At 39.7% G+C, this 17,743-nt stretch overlaps 1 protein-coding gene across 5 annotated transcripts in view; it reads left to right on the forward strand.

Moving 5' to 3' along the window:
- Window positions 1-17,743, forward strand: part of DLG2 (discs large MAGUK scaffold protein 2) — a 2,219,272-nt gene that overhangs the window by 1,355,366 nt on the left and 846,163 nt on the right. The gene's annotated exons all lie outside the window — the stretch shown is intronic.

Consider the following 17,743-nt stretch of genomic DNA (forward strand, 5'->3'; position numbering starts at 1 on the left):
TATCTATATCTATCTATATATTAATATACAATAAGATGTATGGTTTTATAGAAACATGGAGCATGAGATAATAGGAACAGGCAGGTCAGTAAAGCTCCAGGTTCTTATTCTGAAATATAACCACTATGATGGCCAAAATTCTCAACAACAGTGTCTGGCTGGGTGGGAGTGACTGAAATGTGAGGCAAAGCACAGTGTGGGTGAGTGGTTGACTTAGGGAGGTCTCCCAGAGCTTCGTGAGTGGCCCTAACCGATATGGTAGAGGAGAGTAATTTAGAATGATAGGACAGATTCAGATGCCTGCAAATAAAAGGTTTGAGGCAATGAGAAGGGCTGCAGGCATAATGGACAAGAACAAATACAACGTGATCTTTGATTAAATGAGTACAAAGTGCTTGGTGAGTACTGGCTGTTCTCAGTCTTAGGCCCTAACCTCTGATGCCCACAAGGACCAAGCAAATCACAGAAACAGATGGATCAGGAAGCAGGGGGAGAGTCGGGAATAGAGAGCACATGACTTTCCAAAGGTGGGGGAATGTAGCAGCAACTTGGCTCCACTAGGTGGGTCCCAAAGGGAAATGGGACCAAGAGTTCCCAGATCATTCCATTTTTCAAGAGAAGTCAGAAGTTTGAATTTTTTATACAGTTTTGCAGGCAACTAACTCTCAGAAGTTCAAGCTCTATGTGTACCAACCAAAGCATGTCTAGTCTAAAGGCTCTCCTTTGGGAAACACCTGCCTCAGAGGAACTGAAAATCTTGAGCAGATTCTGCAAGCCAGGCTGGGCCGCAGGGGAGCGGGGTGCCAGAACTGGAGTACAAGGCTGGGACTTGGTTACAGGGACAAGTGATTAAAACTGGGACACAGGGTCAGGACAAGAATAACAGCAAGCTTGACTTCATGCTGAATCACCTGAACTGCTGAACTAGGGCTTCTTACGTCTCTCTGAATAAGAGTCATTTGGGGTCATGCTGGAAATGGGGTTAAGCTTACTGGTAGGAATCGAGTGGCCCCAGTTGTGGAAAGTAAAGGACTCTGTTGGAAGGAAGCAAAGCAATTGTTAAAGACACATAATGTTCCTATTCTCTCTCACACTCTTTCTGCTTTCCTTTATTTATCAAAGATTTGTATCTGGATTGGGTTTTCCTGGTGGCTCAGTGATAAGGAATCTGCCTACAAATGCAAGAGATGTGGGTTCAATCCCTAGGTCAGGAAGATCCCCTGGAGAAGGCAATGACAGCCCACACCAATATTCTTGCCTGAAAATCCCAGGACAGAGGTGCCTGGTGGGCTACAGTCCATGGGGTCACGAAAAAGTTTAACATGACTTAATGACTAAACAACAAATATCTGGATTACTGTATACTGACATTGTTTTAAGTGCTTAACAAATATAAACTCGGTTAATCCTCATAACAACCTTATGAGACAGGTACTATTGATTTCTCCATTTTACAGATGAGAAAACTGAGTAATAAAGAGATTAAGTAACTGTTTCGGAATTGCATAGGAAAAAGCTGAACCAAGAAGGCACCTGGGTGTCCTGGCTGTAGAGTGTGCGGTCTTACTTAACTCTGATCTTGTGACTGCTTGTTTCCACCTTCCCGCCCTCCTTTTCTGCCTCTCAGCTTAAGAACAGTTTTCTCACTTAACCCTTGGCAACATGCGGCTTTGGGTGGAAGACAATTTGTCACAGGGGCTTCAATACTCTTGGGAGAGGGATGCGCGCATGAGCGCGTGTGCACACACACGTATATAATTGTATGTATAATTGTATATATTATATATAATACATATATAAAAGGATTCTATGTCTTTATTATAGTAAATCTCTACTATACCCATTGGCATCATCCAAAGCAGATGAGCATGCTTTGAAGAAGTAGACATAGAGCCCAGAGACTTGATTTTGTAAGTAGGACTGCTTATTTGCAGTAGATCCATATTATTTCAAAGTCTTCTTTAGGGTTCTTATAACTAACTTCCAGATGCTTTCGTGTACAAATAATTTATCAATAGAAATCTAAGAATTTTGAACAAGCATGCTCGATTGGTATCCCAACTAATTAGGTAGTAAAATCGGCCAAATATAATAAATTAATTGAAGTGTTCTTGTTCTCTTAAATATCAATTCTTTGGTATTTTTAAAATGTATTTTTTAATTGGAAGATAATTGCACTAGTGTGCTGTTTTCTGCCATACAATAGTGCAGATCAGTAATAATTATATATATTGTTGTTAGTTTGTTTTTTGTTTGTTTGTTTTAGGAGCACTTTTAATATTAGTGTATTTTAATTGGAGGATAATTACAATATTGTAATTTTTTGCCGTATATCAGCATGAATTGGCCATAGGTATGCAAGTGTAGCCCCCATCCTGGATCTCCCTCCCACTTCCTTCCCCACCTTATCCCTTTAGGTTCTATATTGTTGCTCAGTCATGTCCGACTCTGCAACCCCATGGACTGCAGCACACCACTTTCCTGTCCTTCACTGTCTCCCAGAGTTTGCTTAAACTCATGCTCATTGAGTCGGTGATGCCATCCAATCATCTCATCCTATGCTGTTCCCGTCTCCTCCTGCCCTCAATCTTACCAAGCATTAGGCTCTTTTCCAGTGAGTCAGCTCTTTACTTCAGGTGGCGACAGCATTGGAAGCAAGTCCTTCCAATGAGTATTCAGAGTTGATTTCCTTTAGTATTGACTGGTTTGATTGCCATACTCTCTAAGGGACTCTGAAGAGTCTCCTCCAGCACCACAGTTCAAAAGCATCAATTCTTCAGCACTTAGTCTTTTTTATGATCCAACTCTCACATCCATACATGACTACTGGAAAAATCATAGCTTTGATTATACAGACCTTTGTCAGCTAAGTGATGTCTCTGCTTTTTAATACATTGTCTAGGTTCGTCTTAGCTTTTGTTCCAAGGAGCAAGCATCTTTTCATTTTATGGTTGCAGTCACCATCCACAGTGATTTTGGAGTCCAGAAAATAAAGTCTGTCACTGTTTGCACTTTTTTCCCCATCTATTTGCCATGAAGTGATAGGACTGGATGCCATGATCTTAGTGTTTTGAATGTTGAGTTTTAAGTAAGCTTTTTTACTCTCCTCTTTCACCTTCATCACGAGGTTCTTTAATTCCTCTTTGCTTTCTGTCACTAGGGTGGTGTCATCTGCATATCTAAGGTTATTGATATATATGTAGATATATAATAAATAAATAGATATACCCTCTCCCTTTGGAGCCTCTCTCCCTGCTCCCATCCCACCTGACCAAGTCATCACAAAATGCATGCTCTAAATATAAATTTTAATATATGATTTTGAATTCCTCAAAGGGATTTTTAAAAATTATCAACATTTTTGTACATAATGCAAACCCTCTTTGAGTTTCCTTAAGAGTAGGATCTTTAGGGAAGTTTGCTAAATATGGCTAAACTATCCCAGTTCTTATGGCAATGTGTCGTTGAGCTATTCATTTACTCTTTCTGGACCTAAATTGATCAATAAGATAGGAATTGCAATATCAACCCCCGAGGTGTTGGTGAGGATCTTAATGCAGTTATGTATGTGAAATTATGCTTTGTTAACTTCTGGTTAATGAGGGTATATTATTGTTTTATTCAGTAAACACTGATGATTTCATAACACATGCTAGATTCCAAGAGAACTTTAAATATTAATATCTTCCCCCATGTCTCAGAACTATAAATGTATTGTGTATTGAAAAATGGCATATTGAGCACACATTGCGATTGACATAGGCCTAACCCTCCTCTTTGTTCCTGATTCACTCAGTGACCTTGAACTAATCACTGTTCCTTTTGTGGTCTATTTTCTCATTCCCTGGTGTTCTATACTTTGTTTTCCTCTTTTCTGTCTCACGTTCTAGTTGTTCACATAATTTCAGCTCTTTTTAATGAAGAAACAATTTCAGAGTTCCCCAGAGCATTTCAGTCATTTTGCATAAGAATATTCCCTTCTTTAAAATATTACCTACATTACAATTTTTAACTAAGTCCGCCTCAAAAATAATTTCATTATAAGTTAGTGTATTAAGCTTGCCAATTAGCAAGTTTGGTTTTAGAAATATATGATTCTTGCAGAAATGACTCCCAGCCATACATGCGGACAGGAGTCAAACAACAGGAGGAAATCTGTGGTCAAAGGAAAGTTTTAAGCAACTGTCTAGTAAAGGTACAAAAGATATTCAAAGGAAATTCTGGTTTGTTTTTTTTTTTAAAGGAAGGTAAGTTAAGGGATCTTAGAACTCTGTAAGTGGTTTTACATTAATGAAACCAGTAATGAAGGGGTCACTGAAGTTCTTAAGCATGAATGCCTCAGGTAAACTCATTGTTGTATGAAGTCATGATAGTTTAGGACCTTAAATGAGACATAGTACAGACAAGCAGGAATCCCCTATATGAAAGTTAAAATCAGTGAGGGAAAGGCAAGAAGTGAAAATCCCCATTTCAACACTGTGTAGTTTCCGTGTTTCACTCAATCATTTTATGCTTCCCCATTATACACTGAGGGCTCCCCAGGTGGTTCAGTGGTAAACAACCCGCCTGCCAATGCAGGAGATGTAACAGATGGGTTTGATCCCTGGGTTGGTAAGATCCCCTTGAAGAAGGGCATGGCAACCCCCTCCAGTATTCTTGCCTGGAAAATGTCACAGCCAGGGGAGCCTGGAGGGCTACAGTCCATGGGGTTGCAAAAAAGTCAGACACGACTGACTGAGCACATCACACGTTATATATTGAATACTGTCTTATGACAGGCATGAAAAATACTCTGTTCTTAGAGGTTCAGAGTGAGTAGAGCCTGTGTGTTACCTGTAAGATCAGCTCCCGTAGGCTGACTTGGTGAAAAGGTAGCATTCTGGAGCCAGTTGGCATGGAAACCTCCTCTCTTGACTATATCAGTGCTTCTCCCTTGACTTAACTTAGACTTCTCTGAGTTCTGTGATCAACACAATCCCAACAAATACCCTTCTTCCTGCTTTAGGAGAACACATTTAGAGAGGTTCTAGAATGTTGTTTCCCTCCATTCTTCTTTAGTGTTCATTTCATAGTGGTTATATTTTGACCTGTTTTCTGGAAATATACCGTGGGAACTGGTAGACTCAAAACTCATGAGTTTTGAATCTTGTTAAGTAACTTGGATTTCAATGGATGCAAACCTCTCATCTTACAGATATAGTTATTCTAGCTCAACTAGAAAATGGTAGAGTTTGACCTACCATTTACTGTTACTCCACATAGCAGTCAGTTTTTGGTGTGTAACCAGCAACCACAAAACCAATGATGTATAACAGTAAGTATTTATTTCTTCCATAAGAGTTTGCTGGTTGGCTGAGCTAGCCGCTTCAGGCTGAAGATTGCCAAGTTGGCTGGGTATTACTGCCTCACATATTTGATTCTGGGGCCCAGGGGGTGGGACATGACTACCCAAAGTGTGTTATTTTAATTGTGATGAAGGAGGACACGCCCAAGACACAAGCCCAGTTATAGACTCTGCTCACATCATATCCACTAATACCCTAGTGGTTAAAGCAAGTCATATTGCCAAGTTCAGAGTGGAGGAAGGAGTGAATATTTGCTGAACAGGAAACTAACTTCTTGTTTAATTTCACCAAAATGTTGAATAAAATGGCTAAGAATGTGTATATGACCCACTGTAACAAAAAAAAAAAAAGGAAAAAATAGTTAAAAATGAAAGAATCTTGGTCTTTAAAAGTATTAAGAATAAACAATTAAAATATCAAAGGGACCTGATTCAACTGATACAGGGAATGGGTGTCTACATTATTGAGGATGTTTAAGGGAAAATATGGAAAAATAAAAGGAACATCCAGCAAGTATTCGCAGTATGATGATTTTACTTCCCTGTGAGATACTTCGTTGTCTGAAACTTTGTTTCCAGAGATGGAAATAATAGTGGAGACAAGGAAATTTGTTCCAGAAATTTCAGAACTGTGTCTTCCCTCCCAGGAAAGTGAGGGAGAGAGAGAAGGAGAGGAAAGAGTTAGGTTACAAAAATGTTAAGGGTCCTTAGTAGCATCATCCATCGTATTGATATTTGACTGCCAAGAAGATCATTTATATAAAAGCTATTTAAGAACCATCATAATATTCTTATAATATTCCCAGTGAGATTTTTATAGAGCACTTTAAATGTGAAAGGTCACTGGGTGCAGATGGAGCTATAACTCTGGGGCAGAGGACAATAGAGTATTTAATGGGGATAAAAAAGACGAAGGAAAGGCTGGCAGTGTGAGTGAAGGTTGGTGGGAAGAGAAGGGAATGAGAGAAGAGATAATGTGGACTCAGGGACATAGAGAAGCAATCAAATTAGCAGTGAGGTTCAGTTGAGAACCAAAGAATGGGCTGGAGACTAGGAGGTGTTATTAAGCGAGGTTAATAAATGGCATTTCTCATTGATCCCAGGGGCAGGAAACCGAAAGTAAGAGCCCTCTGAGGAGGAAGTTGCTGTGTTGTGGAGAGGGGATGACCAAGCGCTTGGTCATAGAACTGACCAGTTAGGCATGAATTTATTTGAGTCACTTTGTACAATAATAGACCCTTGTGATTTAGGCTACTATTCACTTTTAATTGGATGGTTTTTCAGAGTTATCCATGAACGGAGAGAAAGCAGAATTGTTTGTTTCTTTGAACAACTCTAGTGGTGAAATAGTTAGGAAGACTTTGATGATTTTAGTGAATTTTCTAAGTTAGGTTTGACTCTTTTACGACCCCATGGACTGTAGCCCACCAAGCTCCTCTTCCAGGCAAGAATACTGGAGTAGATTGCCAGTTCCTTCTCTAGGGGATGTTCCTAACACAGGGATCAAACCCACATCTCCTGAATTGGCAGGCAGATTCAGCCACCTGGGAAGTCCATTTAGTATATTTACTTTTCAGCAAACAAGTTTGTTTCTTTTTGTGGTTTTTCCCATGAACACTGTTAAAACTGTGGTGTTGATATTTTTATCTGTTGGACTTGTAGTATTATCTAGAGATGAAAAATCCTTATCTGCCAGAAAACAGCTTCATACTGGCTTAACTATGCCCAGCAGGCAATAGGAATTTAGCAATAGAGGCAAAGCTATCAATATTTGGTCCACAGTCAAACTAGCCAACTTAAGTCCATTTCTCAACTGCCACACCCAGCCGATCCCTTTCCATTTGTTACTTTGCTCTAAAAGGCAAAAGATGGAACATCATAGTATTTCTCAAATATTAATGTAGGTAAAAATCTTCTAGAGATCATAAAAAGCAGATACTGATTTAGTAGGTTTGGAAATGGGCCCTGAGAGTCTTCATTTCTAATAAGCTTCCAGGTGAAGCTGATGTTCAGTTGTGCATCACACTTTGCATCACACTTTGTGTAACAAAAGTCTAATGAGAGAGACTAGGCTTTGAGTTCAGAAGCAACTGGGTTGTAAGCCCACCTCTGCTAGTTAGTACTTGCCTGAGTTTTGGTTAAGTCAAATTATCCATCAAAACCACTCTTTTATTATTTGTTAAATGAGAATAATAATATGTGCCTTTCAGAAGTTATTATTCTTCCCAGGATATAGAAGATGCTTAATAATTGTTCATCATAAGACTCGGTGGAGGGGTCCTTTTGATAAAACAGAACATGCCTTTGACTTAATTTGGAGTTCCTGAGACAAGAAATAGCTGGTTCAGCTACAGGGCCAGTAGCAGTTAGGTAGGGCCATGGGCCTACCTCCATCTAGATCTTTGCTATTTGAAATGTGACCCATTGACTAGCAGCATCATTATTAGCTGGAAGCTAATGAGCACAGAATCTTAAGTTCCCACTGAAGACTTATTAAATCTGTGTTTTCAAGAAGAGCATCAGTGATTTATATGCATATTAAAGTTTGAGAAGCTAGTCAGTATGGCAGAAACTTCCTTTTTTGATTCAGATCCATGTGTCTTTGTTCTTTCACCACATCTTTTGGTCTGCACTTGGGTCAACTGCCCTTTTCACGTGTTCTCCTTAAACATATGCATAGGAAATGTATCTATAGGAAAAACAATCAACAGATAGAGACATATTTAGTGGCCAGACTTTTAGACCTGTTCTCTCAAAGACAGTAGCTATAAGCCTCGTGTGGTTATTTAAATTTATTAATATAAAATTTAAAATTAAGTTCCTCAGTCTTACTAGCCACATTTGAAGTGCTCAGTAGCCAACATGGTTAGTGAGTACAATATTCAGCAGTGTGGATATAGAATATATTCATCATTCCAGAAACTTCTATTGGACAGAGCATTTCTAGATATTAAGAAAGAGAGAGGAAGGGAACTAATATTTATTGAAGGGACATTTTATTCTAGGTGTTTTATATATATATAAAATCTAGTTAATGATATAATTACCCTCCCTACTTTTATGAGTTGGTTTCATTGCCATCTTCTTCCACTTGAGTATTTTTAAATCATCTAAATAATCATCACTCTCCTGGGAAATTGTGGGGTATGTTCACATGGAAGACATGGTCCCTGTCCTCATGGCCCTTAAATGTTTGTTCAATTTGAAGGTTCTTTTACGTGACACGCATGGAGGCAAATGCAAACAATACTGAAAGTTTTCTTAAAAGTTCACTGATTCTCCTATAATTTTATTTTCATGACATTGTAAAACTCCCATATAAACTGGAATAATTCCTTTTTTAAAAAATCAAGGAATAGGTAGAAGAGTGCTGATCTACTTATCCATTCAAAAATCTACTTTGATCTTTTTTCCTTGTGGTTCCCTTATAGAGGGCACTTTGCTGGCCACTCTACTCAGAACTGTTCCTCAGCGTACCCATCACTCCCTGCACGTGGGCTTGTCATATCAGACCTAAGATGGGAAGCAGTGAGAAAGTGACAGGTGTCCAAGGGAAGAATGTAATTGATGGATGTGGGTCACCCTGAAGGTACATGCTGCACATACCTAGGCAGAGAAGCCGCTGCTGCTCCAAGGAGCTCAGCCTGATAGCGCAGCTTAAGAACAAGGTAGAAAATCCCGGGAAAGATTTGTATAGTTTCTGCATGACATTGCTACTCAAGAGGCAGTCTCTGAACTGGTAGCCTCAGAATTTCCCGGGCAGATTACTAGAATTGCAAAATCTCCAGCCCCACTCTGGACTAAAGAATCAGAATCTCTGAGGTAAGGGCCAAGGAGTCTATGTTTTTACAAGCATCCCAGGTGATTCTTATGCACACTAAAATTTGAGAGATGCTAGCAGACACCTGGGGTAAAGAGTAGGGTAGGAAATACTGCATGCAGGAAGCATGAAATAAAGCTATAGGGACTCACTACAGACAGTGTAACACACTTAGAATTAATCTGAGCCAGCATTTAGTCCTTGTGTTGTTTCTTTAATCATATAGGATGCTTTTAAAAAGCATTGTCTCTCATGGTCTATTGGAATCTAGCAGATAATGCATAGTGATAGCGTGGTTCATTCTAACTCATCCAAAAGAATTCAGCTTTAAATAATGCTTCTTCAGGGAAGCTAAGGTTAGGCGTAGCGTCCCCTGTAGATGCTTCTACTTCAGATTCTGCTTTCACTTCATAGAATTTATCATGTGTTTGTGTTAAGTCACTTCAGTTGTATCCAAATCTTTGTGGGCTTGTGGGCTGTAGCCTGCCAGGATCCTCTGTCCATGGGATTCTCTGTCCATGGGATTCTCTAGACAAGAATACTGGAGTGGGTTGCTATGCCCTCCTTCAGGGGATCTTTCCAACCCAGGGATGGAACCCATGTCTGTTATGTCTTCTGCATTGCTAGGTGGGTTTTTTTTTTTTTTTTTTACCACTAACACCACCTGGGAAGCCCCCGAATTTCTCATGCTACCTTGTACCTCAGACATAACTGATGGCTAAGTGCACGCGCGCGCACACACACACACACACACCCCTTATAGCTGTTCTCTAATGACTGATACTTCTTCCTAGAATATAAACACCTCAAGCACATAAGGGAAAATTTACTTCATCTTTCCCACCATTGTACCTCTATAAACTGGCATATTTTTGCTGGATTGGCTGGCTGAATAAATGAATGAACGAAGATGTTTAGAAACTGCTTTAAGGGAATATGCTATAAACAGCCATCTCATTTGAGGAAGTCATGGAAAGGTAGAATTTTAGCTGGCTCTTTGAAGAGTAAGATGTATCCAGGCAAAGTAGAGGAAATACATTTTAGGAAGAGGAAACAGTATGGGCAAAGATCATACATCTGGAAACTCATATGTCCTGACTTCTGTGTGACTGAAGCGTAGAGCAGCAGTGTAGCATGAGGCTGGAAGGGTAAGGCTGAGTCTGATTAAGAAGACCTTGTTTGCTTGATATGAGATTTAGACCTTTCTGTGGTCCAGTAATATCATCTTTGCATGTGTTTGAGAATTTGTAGATATCTTTTTTCACTGCTGTACCCCTTGTTCTGTGCCTACTTTTATGGTTGGTACTCTGAAATGTGTGTTGAATAAATAAAACCAAGAAGCAATAGTGATCACTTAACAAAAACGAGTCACAAGCTTTTCCTGAGCCCTGTCTATGCTTTCTTATCACCCTGCTGTTTGCTCTATTCCATTCGCCTAGAAAGTCTTATCCTCCTTGTCCATATATTAAGATCCCATTAAATTATCACCTCTGTCAGGAAGCCCTCATCAGTCCTTCTAGGCACAACTAATGTCTTCTTCCTCCTTGATTTTATAGTGTTTTCTCACAGGAAGTTGCCTCCTTCAGTGGAAAAAGGGTGGATACTGGGCTCTTTTGATCCTACCATACATTAACTGGCTAACCTTGGAAAACTAACTTCTCTGATACTTTTCCCTCATCTTTTCCCTCAAGTAGGAGTAGTAACTGTCTTGCATGGTGTATTACTTAGTATATATTTTCATATACATTTTACAGAGACCAAAATAACAGTGCTTTTGTAAGACAGAAATGTATTTCTCCCCCCTATAATAGTCCATGAGTGAGTTTCCAGAACTGGAAAATCTGAATTGCTCTACAAGGTCTTAAGTGGATCTAAGCACCCTCTCCACTTGCTCTACCATCCTTGCATGTTGCCTTTGTGCACATAGCCTCTATGATGACATAACAAGAAGCAGGTGGGCAGAATTACAGCATGGTTCCTCCCTTTAAAAGCACCTCTGGGAAGTTGGAAACACGATTTCCCATTGTATCCCAAGGATTAGAACTCAGGCACAAAGCCACACCTAGCTGCAATGGATGATCAAACATATATAATCTTCATTCTGAGCTGACATGGGCCCAGATAAAAATTGAAGATCCCATCCTATGGAAGGAAAGGGCAATAAATATTTGGGGACTTCCAGTGGCCTCTGCCACACAGCATAATTAGTTGTCTTTTCTAGTATGAGAGCTTTCTCCCAGGAAATGCTAAAGATGATCTATGAAGTACCAGATGCTTTTTCTTTATATTTTCTCATCATTTCTAATATCAACATTTGATTACACTTTATAATAAATATGTTTTATCACATTTGTGCAAATATATACTCTAGTGCATATGAGAATGCATGCTCATACACATTTTACAGATAGAAAAACTCAATAAAAAAATGATAGTAATCACTGGTCAGAAGCATTAGGAACAACAATTAGATATTGCCTGTAATTAGAAATACTCAACAACTGATGACCATTGTTATTGTGCAAAATACTATGTACAACATTCTTTCTTGTTTAATAATCATCATTCAATATTATCCAAAATATTTAGCTTATCTTTAAATTCCAGGAGCTATCTAAACTCAAGTCCATGCATAGAGTAGGATTTCAATAAAAGTTGAGTTTGTCACTGTTGTATTCAGTTGTATTATTCAGATTTAGATGTAGCATACATAATATAGAATACATTTTTAATCTAAAAAAATAACTTACCAGGAAAATGTGTGTGCTTTAATTTGAGCCACGTGACCATGTGGATTGAGATGCATACTGACATCTAAGAGTGGGGTGCCCAATTTATCAGCTTAATTTGCAAACGTTTAGCAGGCTTGTTCATAACAACTACTTTCAAAGGAAATGCTTTTAAAATACTTTCTTCTTCATGTGCAGTTTTGAAATAAAAATAAAGGCAGTCATATATGATAAAGGAGATCATGATTAGCTGGGTGAGCTCAAATAGAAGAAAGGGGAAAGAAGAGTGACAGTTGAGTAAAAAGCAAAATCAATTAAGGACATGATATCAGAGTAATAAAGAGAAATGGATTAAAATCTTTATACCATTTTCCTTCAATTTTAAGCACATTATCATTGCAATGAAATTAGAAACCCCTACTTCAAATTTGTCTCAAAAATAAAAGAAAGCAGAAATACTAAAAGATTATTTACTGGGGCTTCAGGAATTTTATGTGGTGCTTAGAGTAGTTTATAACCTTGCCTTTCCCCTGTTAAACTTCACTGGACTTTTAAATGGACTTTACTGCACTGTCACTATTTACAAACTAGTTCTTGAAGGGTGACTACAAGTATTTGTTCCTTGGGAAGTTAGACAAATCCAGTGTTTCTGTTGTGACTATTCTAATATAGATCATGCTTTTGGTGCCCACACATCATTCTTTGAATTTTTGCAAATCTTCTTTCTATTGATGTCTATCTATTGTGGTTCATCCCTTTTTATTAAAAAAAAAAGTCTTTTTCTTAGTGGCTAGTTGTCTTTATGAGAACTCTATAATATTGTCAGTGGAGATTACTTTGACTATTTTTTCTGGCAGGTATAAACTCGTGTCATTCTTGGACTTACCTGCTCATCCTATAACACTGGGAAAGTTATGTAAAAGTTCTGCACCTTAGTTGCCTCATCTATAAAATGGGATAACATCACCTACCTCATAGGTTCATTCATTAAATGCAGTAATGAACATGAAGCACTTAATATTGAGCCTAGCGCAGAGCAGTCAGTTACCTCTGATCTATGATTTTTTGTAGCAGAAATCCATCTTTAAAGTAAATAACATTTTAAGCAAAAACCTTTTTCGAAGATTTGGTTTTTAAAAGATGCAACTGATTCAGTTTCCAGTGTCTATAACTGCAGGATCTAAGACAGAGTGGCTTTGTCACACACGGAGACTTGCCAGAAGCCTTCTACTACATGGCTTTCAGTGGTTGACTTCCCCATATGTCTTCTCTATCCTCAGTGTGTTATATCTCAGCCTAAATTATTTCTTCCCAATTGTCACTTAAGAGTTCCAGATTTGTTTGAATATTTGATTAGCAAGATGAACTTTCCTGAACTTTTTCTTTGGTGAAAAAGCATAGTTGCTGCTTCACAAGCAGCTTTCATAGAAATATGTTTTGATTATTCTGATTTCCATCAAGTGATACAAATGATGTTTTGTCCAGAGGTGTTCTGTTTTGGAAACTCAGGAGCATAGAACTCAAATAGCTGTCTAATGAGGTTTTACATGAAGGAAATACAGTCGGGAGATAACAAAGCCAGATAGGTCAACCAGTGTGCTGAGAGGAGCAGGTAAACAATAGTCCATCATAATCAGTATCTCTTTAAAGACAATTTCAGGGAACTTTTATTTGTTTGTTGCTTTTAAACATATTACTAATATTCTCCTGATCCCCTGAAGCAGTGGTTCTGGACTTTAACTGCACATTTTATCACTTTGTATGCTTTAAATATACTGATGCCTGGATCCCAGTAACAGAGAGTCCTTACTGGGCCTGACTGCAACCGGGGCATCAACACTGGAATATTGAAAACCTTTCCACATGATTCCTGTGTGCAGCCAAGGTTGGGAACCCCCGATAGAATTGTCAAATGGAGAGCACTGTAGGAGAGAGGAGACAAGATGCAAGATGGTGGGGTAGAAGGACTTAAGCTCAACTCTGCTTACAAAAGCATCAGAATCACAACGAACTGCTGAACAACCATCAACAAAAGAGACTGGAACATCCAAAGAAGATATTCTGCATCCATAGATTCTTTCTATATCCAAAGATATTCTACATCCAATAAGACAGTAGGATGATCACTTTTGCAATATAATCAAATCCTATACCTGCTAGGTGGCAAACCACAAACTGGAAAATAATTAGACTGCAGAGGTTTTCCATAGGATTGAAAGTTCTGAGCCCCATGTCAGGCTCCCCAGCCTGCGGTCTGTCATCATGAGGAGGAGCCCAGAACATTTGGCTTTGGAGGCCAGTGGGACTAGAGTGCAGGAGTTGCACAGGCCTAGGGGAAACAGATGGAGAAGGCAGTGGCAGCCCACCCCAGTGCTCTTGCCTGGAGAATCCCATGGACAGAGGAGCCTGGTGGGCTGCAGTCCATGGGGTCGCTGAGTCGGACACAACTGAGTGACTTCCCTTTCACTTTTCACTTTCATGCATTGGAGAAGGAAACGGCAACCCACTCCAGTGTTCTTGCCTGGAGAATCCCAGGGACGGGGGAGCCTGGTGGGCTACCGTCTATGGGGTCACACAGAGTCGGACATGACTGAAGTGACTTAGCAGCAGCAGCAGCAGCAGGGGAAACAGAGACTACTCTCTTGGAGGGTATAAACAATGTTTCCTGAGCACTAGGATCTGGGGCAAAGCAGTGACCCTCTTGAAGTATGGGCCAGACCTACCTGGGGATCTTGCAAGTCTCCTGGGAAGGTGGGGTTCAGCTGTGGCTTACAGTGAGAAGAACAGTGGTAGCAAAGGCCCCAGCATATATTCATTAGCCTGTGCTCTGCTAGAGGTTGCCATTTTGGCACCAAGATTTGGCCCCAGCCAACAACCTGAAGGATTGATGGTTTTGAACTGTGGTGCTAGGGAAGATTCTTAGAGACCCTTGGACAGCAAGGAGATCAAACCAGTTGTGACATTTTACAGGAGGCAGTGATCAAGACCATCCCCAAGAAAAAGAAATGCAAAAAGGCAAAATGGTTGTCTGAGGAGGCCTTACAAATAGCTGAGAAAAGAAGAGAAGCTAAAGGCAAAGGAGAGAAGGCAAGATATATCCATCTGAATACAGAGTTCCAAAGAATAACAAGGAGAGGTAAGAATGCTTTCCTCAGTGATCAAAGCAAAGAAATAATGGAAAACAATAGAATGGGAAAGACTAGAGATCTCTTCAAGAAAATTAGAGATACCAAGGGAACATTTCATGCAAAGATGGGCACAGTATAGAACAGAAATAGTATGGACCTAACAGAAGCAGAGGATATTAAGAAGAGGTGGCAAGAATACACAGAAGAACTATACAAAAAAGATATTCATGGCCCAGATAATCACAATAGTGTGATCACTCACCTAGAGCCAGACATCCTGGAATGTGAAGTCAAGTGGGCCTTAGGAAGCATCACTATGAACAAAGCTAGTGGATGTGATGGAATTCCAGCTGAGCTATTTCAAATCCTGAAAGATGATGCTGTGAAAGTGCTTCACGCAGTATGCCAGCAAATTTGGAAAACTCAGCAGTGGCCACAGGACTGGAAAAGGTCCGTTTTTATTCCAATCCCAAAGAAAGTTTAAGCTACCACACAACTGCACTCATCTCACATGCTAGTAAAGTAATGCTCAAAATTCTCCAAGCCAGGCTTCAGTAATACGTGAACTGTGAACTTCCAGTTGTTCAAGCTGGATTTAGAAAAGGCAGAGAAACCAGAGATAAATTACCAACATCTGTTGGATCACCGAAAAAGCAAGAGAGTTCCAGAAAAACATCTACTTCTGCTTTACTGACTATACCAAAGCCTTTGACTGTGTGGATCACAACAAACTGTGGAAAATCCTTAAAGAGATGGGAATACCAGACCACCTGACCTTCCTCCTGAGAAATCTGTATGCAGGTCAAGAAGCAACAGCTAACAACGGACATGGAGTTACAGATTGGTTCCAAATTGGAAAAGGAGTATGTCAAGGCTATATATTGTTACCCTGCTTATTTAAATTATATGCAGAGTACATCGTGTGAAATGCTGGACTGGATGAAGCACAAGCTGGAATCAAGATTGTCAGGAGAAATATCAATAACTTCAGATACGCAGATGACACCACCCTTATGGCAGAAAGTGAAGAACTAAAGAGCCTCTTGATGAAAGTGAAAAGAGGAGAGTGAAAAAGTAGGCTTAAAATTCAATATTAAAAAAGCTAATAACTTGGCATCTGGTCCCAAAACTTCATGGCAAATATATGGGGAAACAATGGAAACAGTGACAGATTTTATTTTGGGGGGACTCCAAAATCACTGCAGATGAAATTAAAAGACGCTTGCTCCTTGGAAGAAAAGTTATGAAAAATCTAGACAGCATGTTAAAAAGCAAAGACATTACTTTGCCAACAAAGGTCCATGTAATCAAAGCTATGGTTTTTCCAGTAGTCATGTATGGAAGTGAGAGTTGGACTATCAGTAAAGCTGAATGCCAAAGAATCGATGTTTTTGAACTGTGGTGCTGGAGAAAACTCTTGAGAGTCCATTGGACTGCAAGGAGATCCAACCAGTTCATCCTAAAGGAAATCAGTCCTCAATATTCATTGGAAGGACTGATGCTGAAGCTAAAACTCCAATACTTTGGCCACCTGATGTGAAGAACTGACTCATTGGAAAAAACCGTAATGCTGGGAAAGATTGAAGGTGGGTGGAGAAGGGGACAACAGAGGATGAGACGGTTGGATGGCATCACTGACTCAGACATGAGTTTGAGCAAGCTCTTGGAGTTGGTGATGGACAGGGAAGCCTGGCATGCTACAGTCTGTGGGGTTGCAAAAGAGTCGGACATGACTGAGCAACTGAACTGAACTGAATCCTAACGGAAATCAACCCTGAATACTCATTGGAAGTACTGATGTTGAAGCTGAAGCTGAAATTCCAATACTTTGGCCATCTGATGCGAAGAGCTGACTCACTGGAAAAGACCATAATGCTAGGAAATATCGAGGGCAGCAAGAGGAGGAGGCAACAGAGAATGAGATGGTCAGATGACATCACTTAGTAAGTGGACATGAACCTGGGCAAACTGCAAGAGATGGTGAGGGACAGAGAGACCTGGTGTGCTGCAGTCCATCATCAGATAGGCTGCTTAAAGTCATCCTGATTGCACAGCCACCTCTAAACATACCTGTTTACATGACCATTCCCAACAGAGGGAAAAAATCCAACCCCACCCACCAGTGGGCTAGTGCTAGTCCCTACTACCAAGAAGCCTGCAGAAGTTCCTGAACCATCCTCTACCACCAGGAGGTAAACAGCAGAAGCAAAAGGAACTACAAACCTGGAGCCTGAGAAGTGAAAACGACAAACACAGAAATTTAGACAAAACTGAGATGGCAGAGAAATATGTTTCAGACTAAGGAACAAGATAAAACCCCAGAAGAACAGCTAAGTGAGGTGGAGTTAGGCAGACTTCTTGAAAGAGAATTCACAATAATGGCAGTAAAGATGAGCCAAATCTCAGAAAAAGAATGGAAGCACAGACTAAGAAGATATAAGAAATGTTTAACAAAGAGAAGATTTAATGAGCAAACAGAAATGAACAATACAATTAATAAAATGAAATATACACTAGAAGGAATCAATAGCAGAATAAGTGAAGCAGGGGAACTAAAAACTGAGCTGGAAGATAGATTGGTGGAAGTCACTGCTGTGAAACAGAAAAAAGAAAAGGCCTGTATAAATATCCAGTTCAGACCTAGGGACACATACAGACTGAAAGTGAGGAATGGAAAAAGATATTCCATGCAAATTGGGAATCAGAAGAAAACTAGAGTAAC

Source organism: Muntiacus reevesi, chromosome 5 (genome assembly GCF_963930625.1).
Source record: "Muntiacus reevesi chromosome 5, mMunRee1.1, whole genome shotgun sequence".
NCBI lineage: Eukaryota > Metazoa > Chordata > Mammalia > Artiodactyla > Cervidae > Muntiacus > Muntiacus reevesi.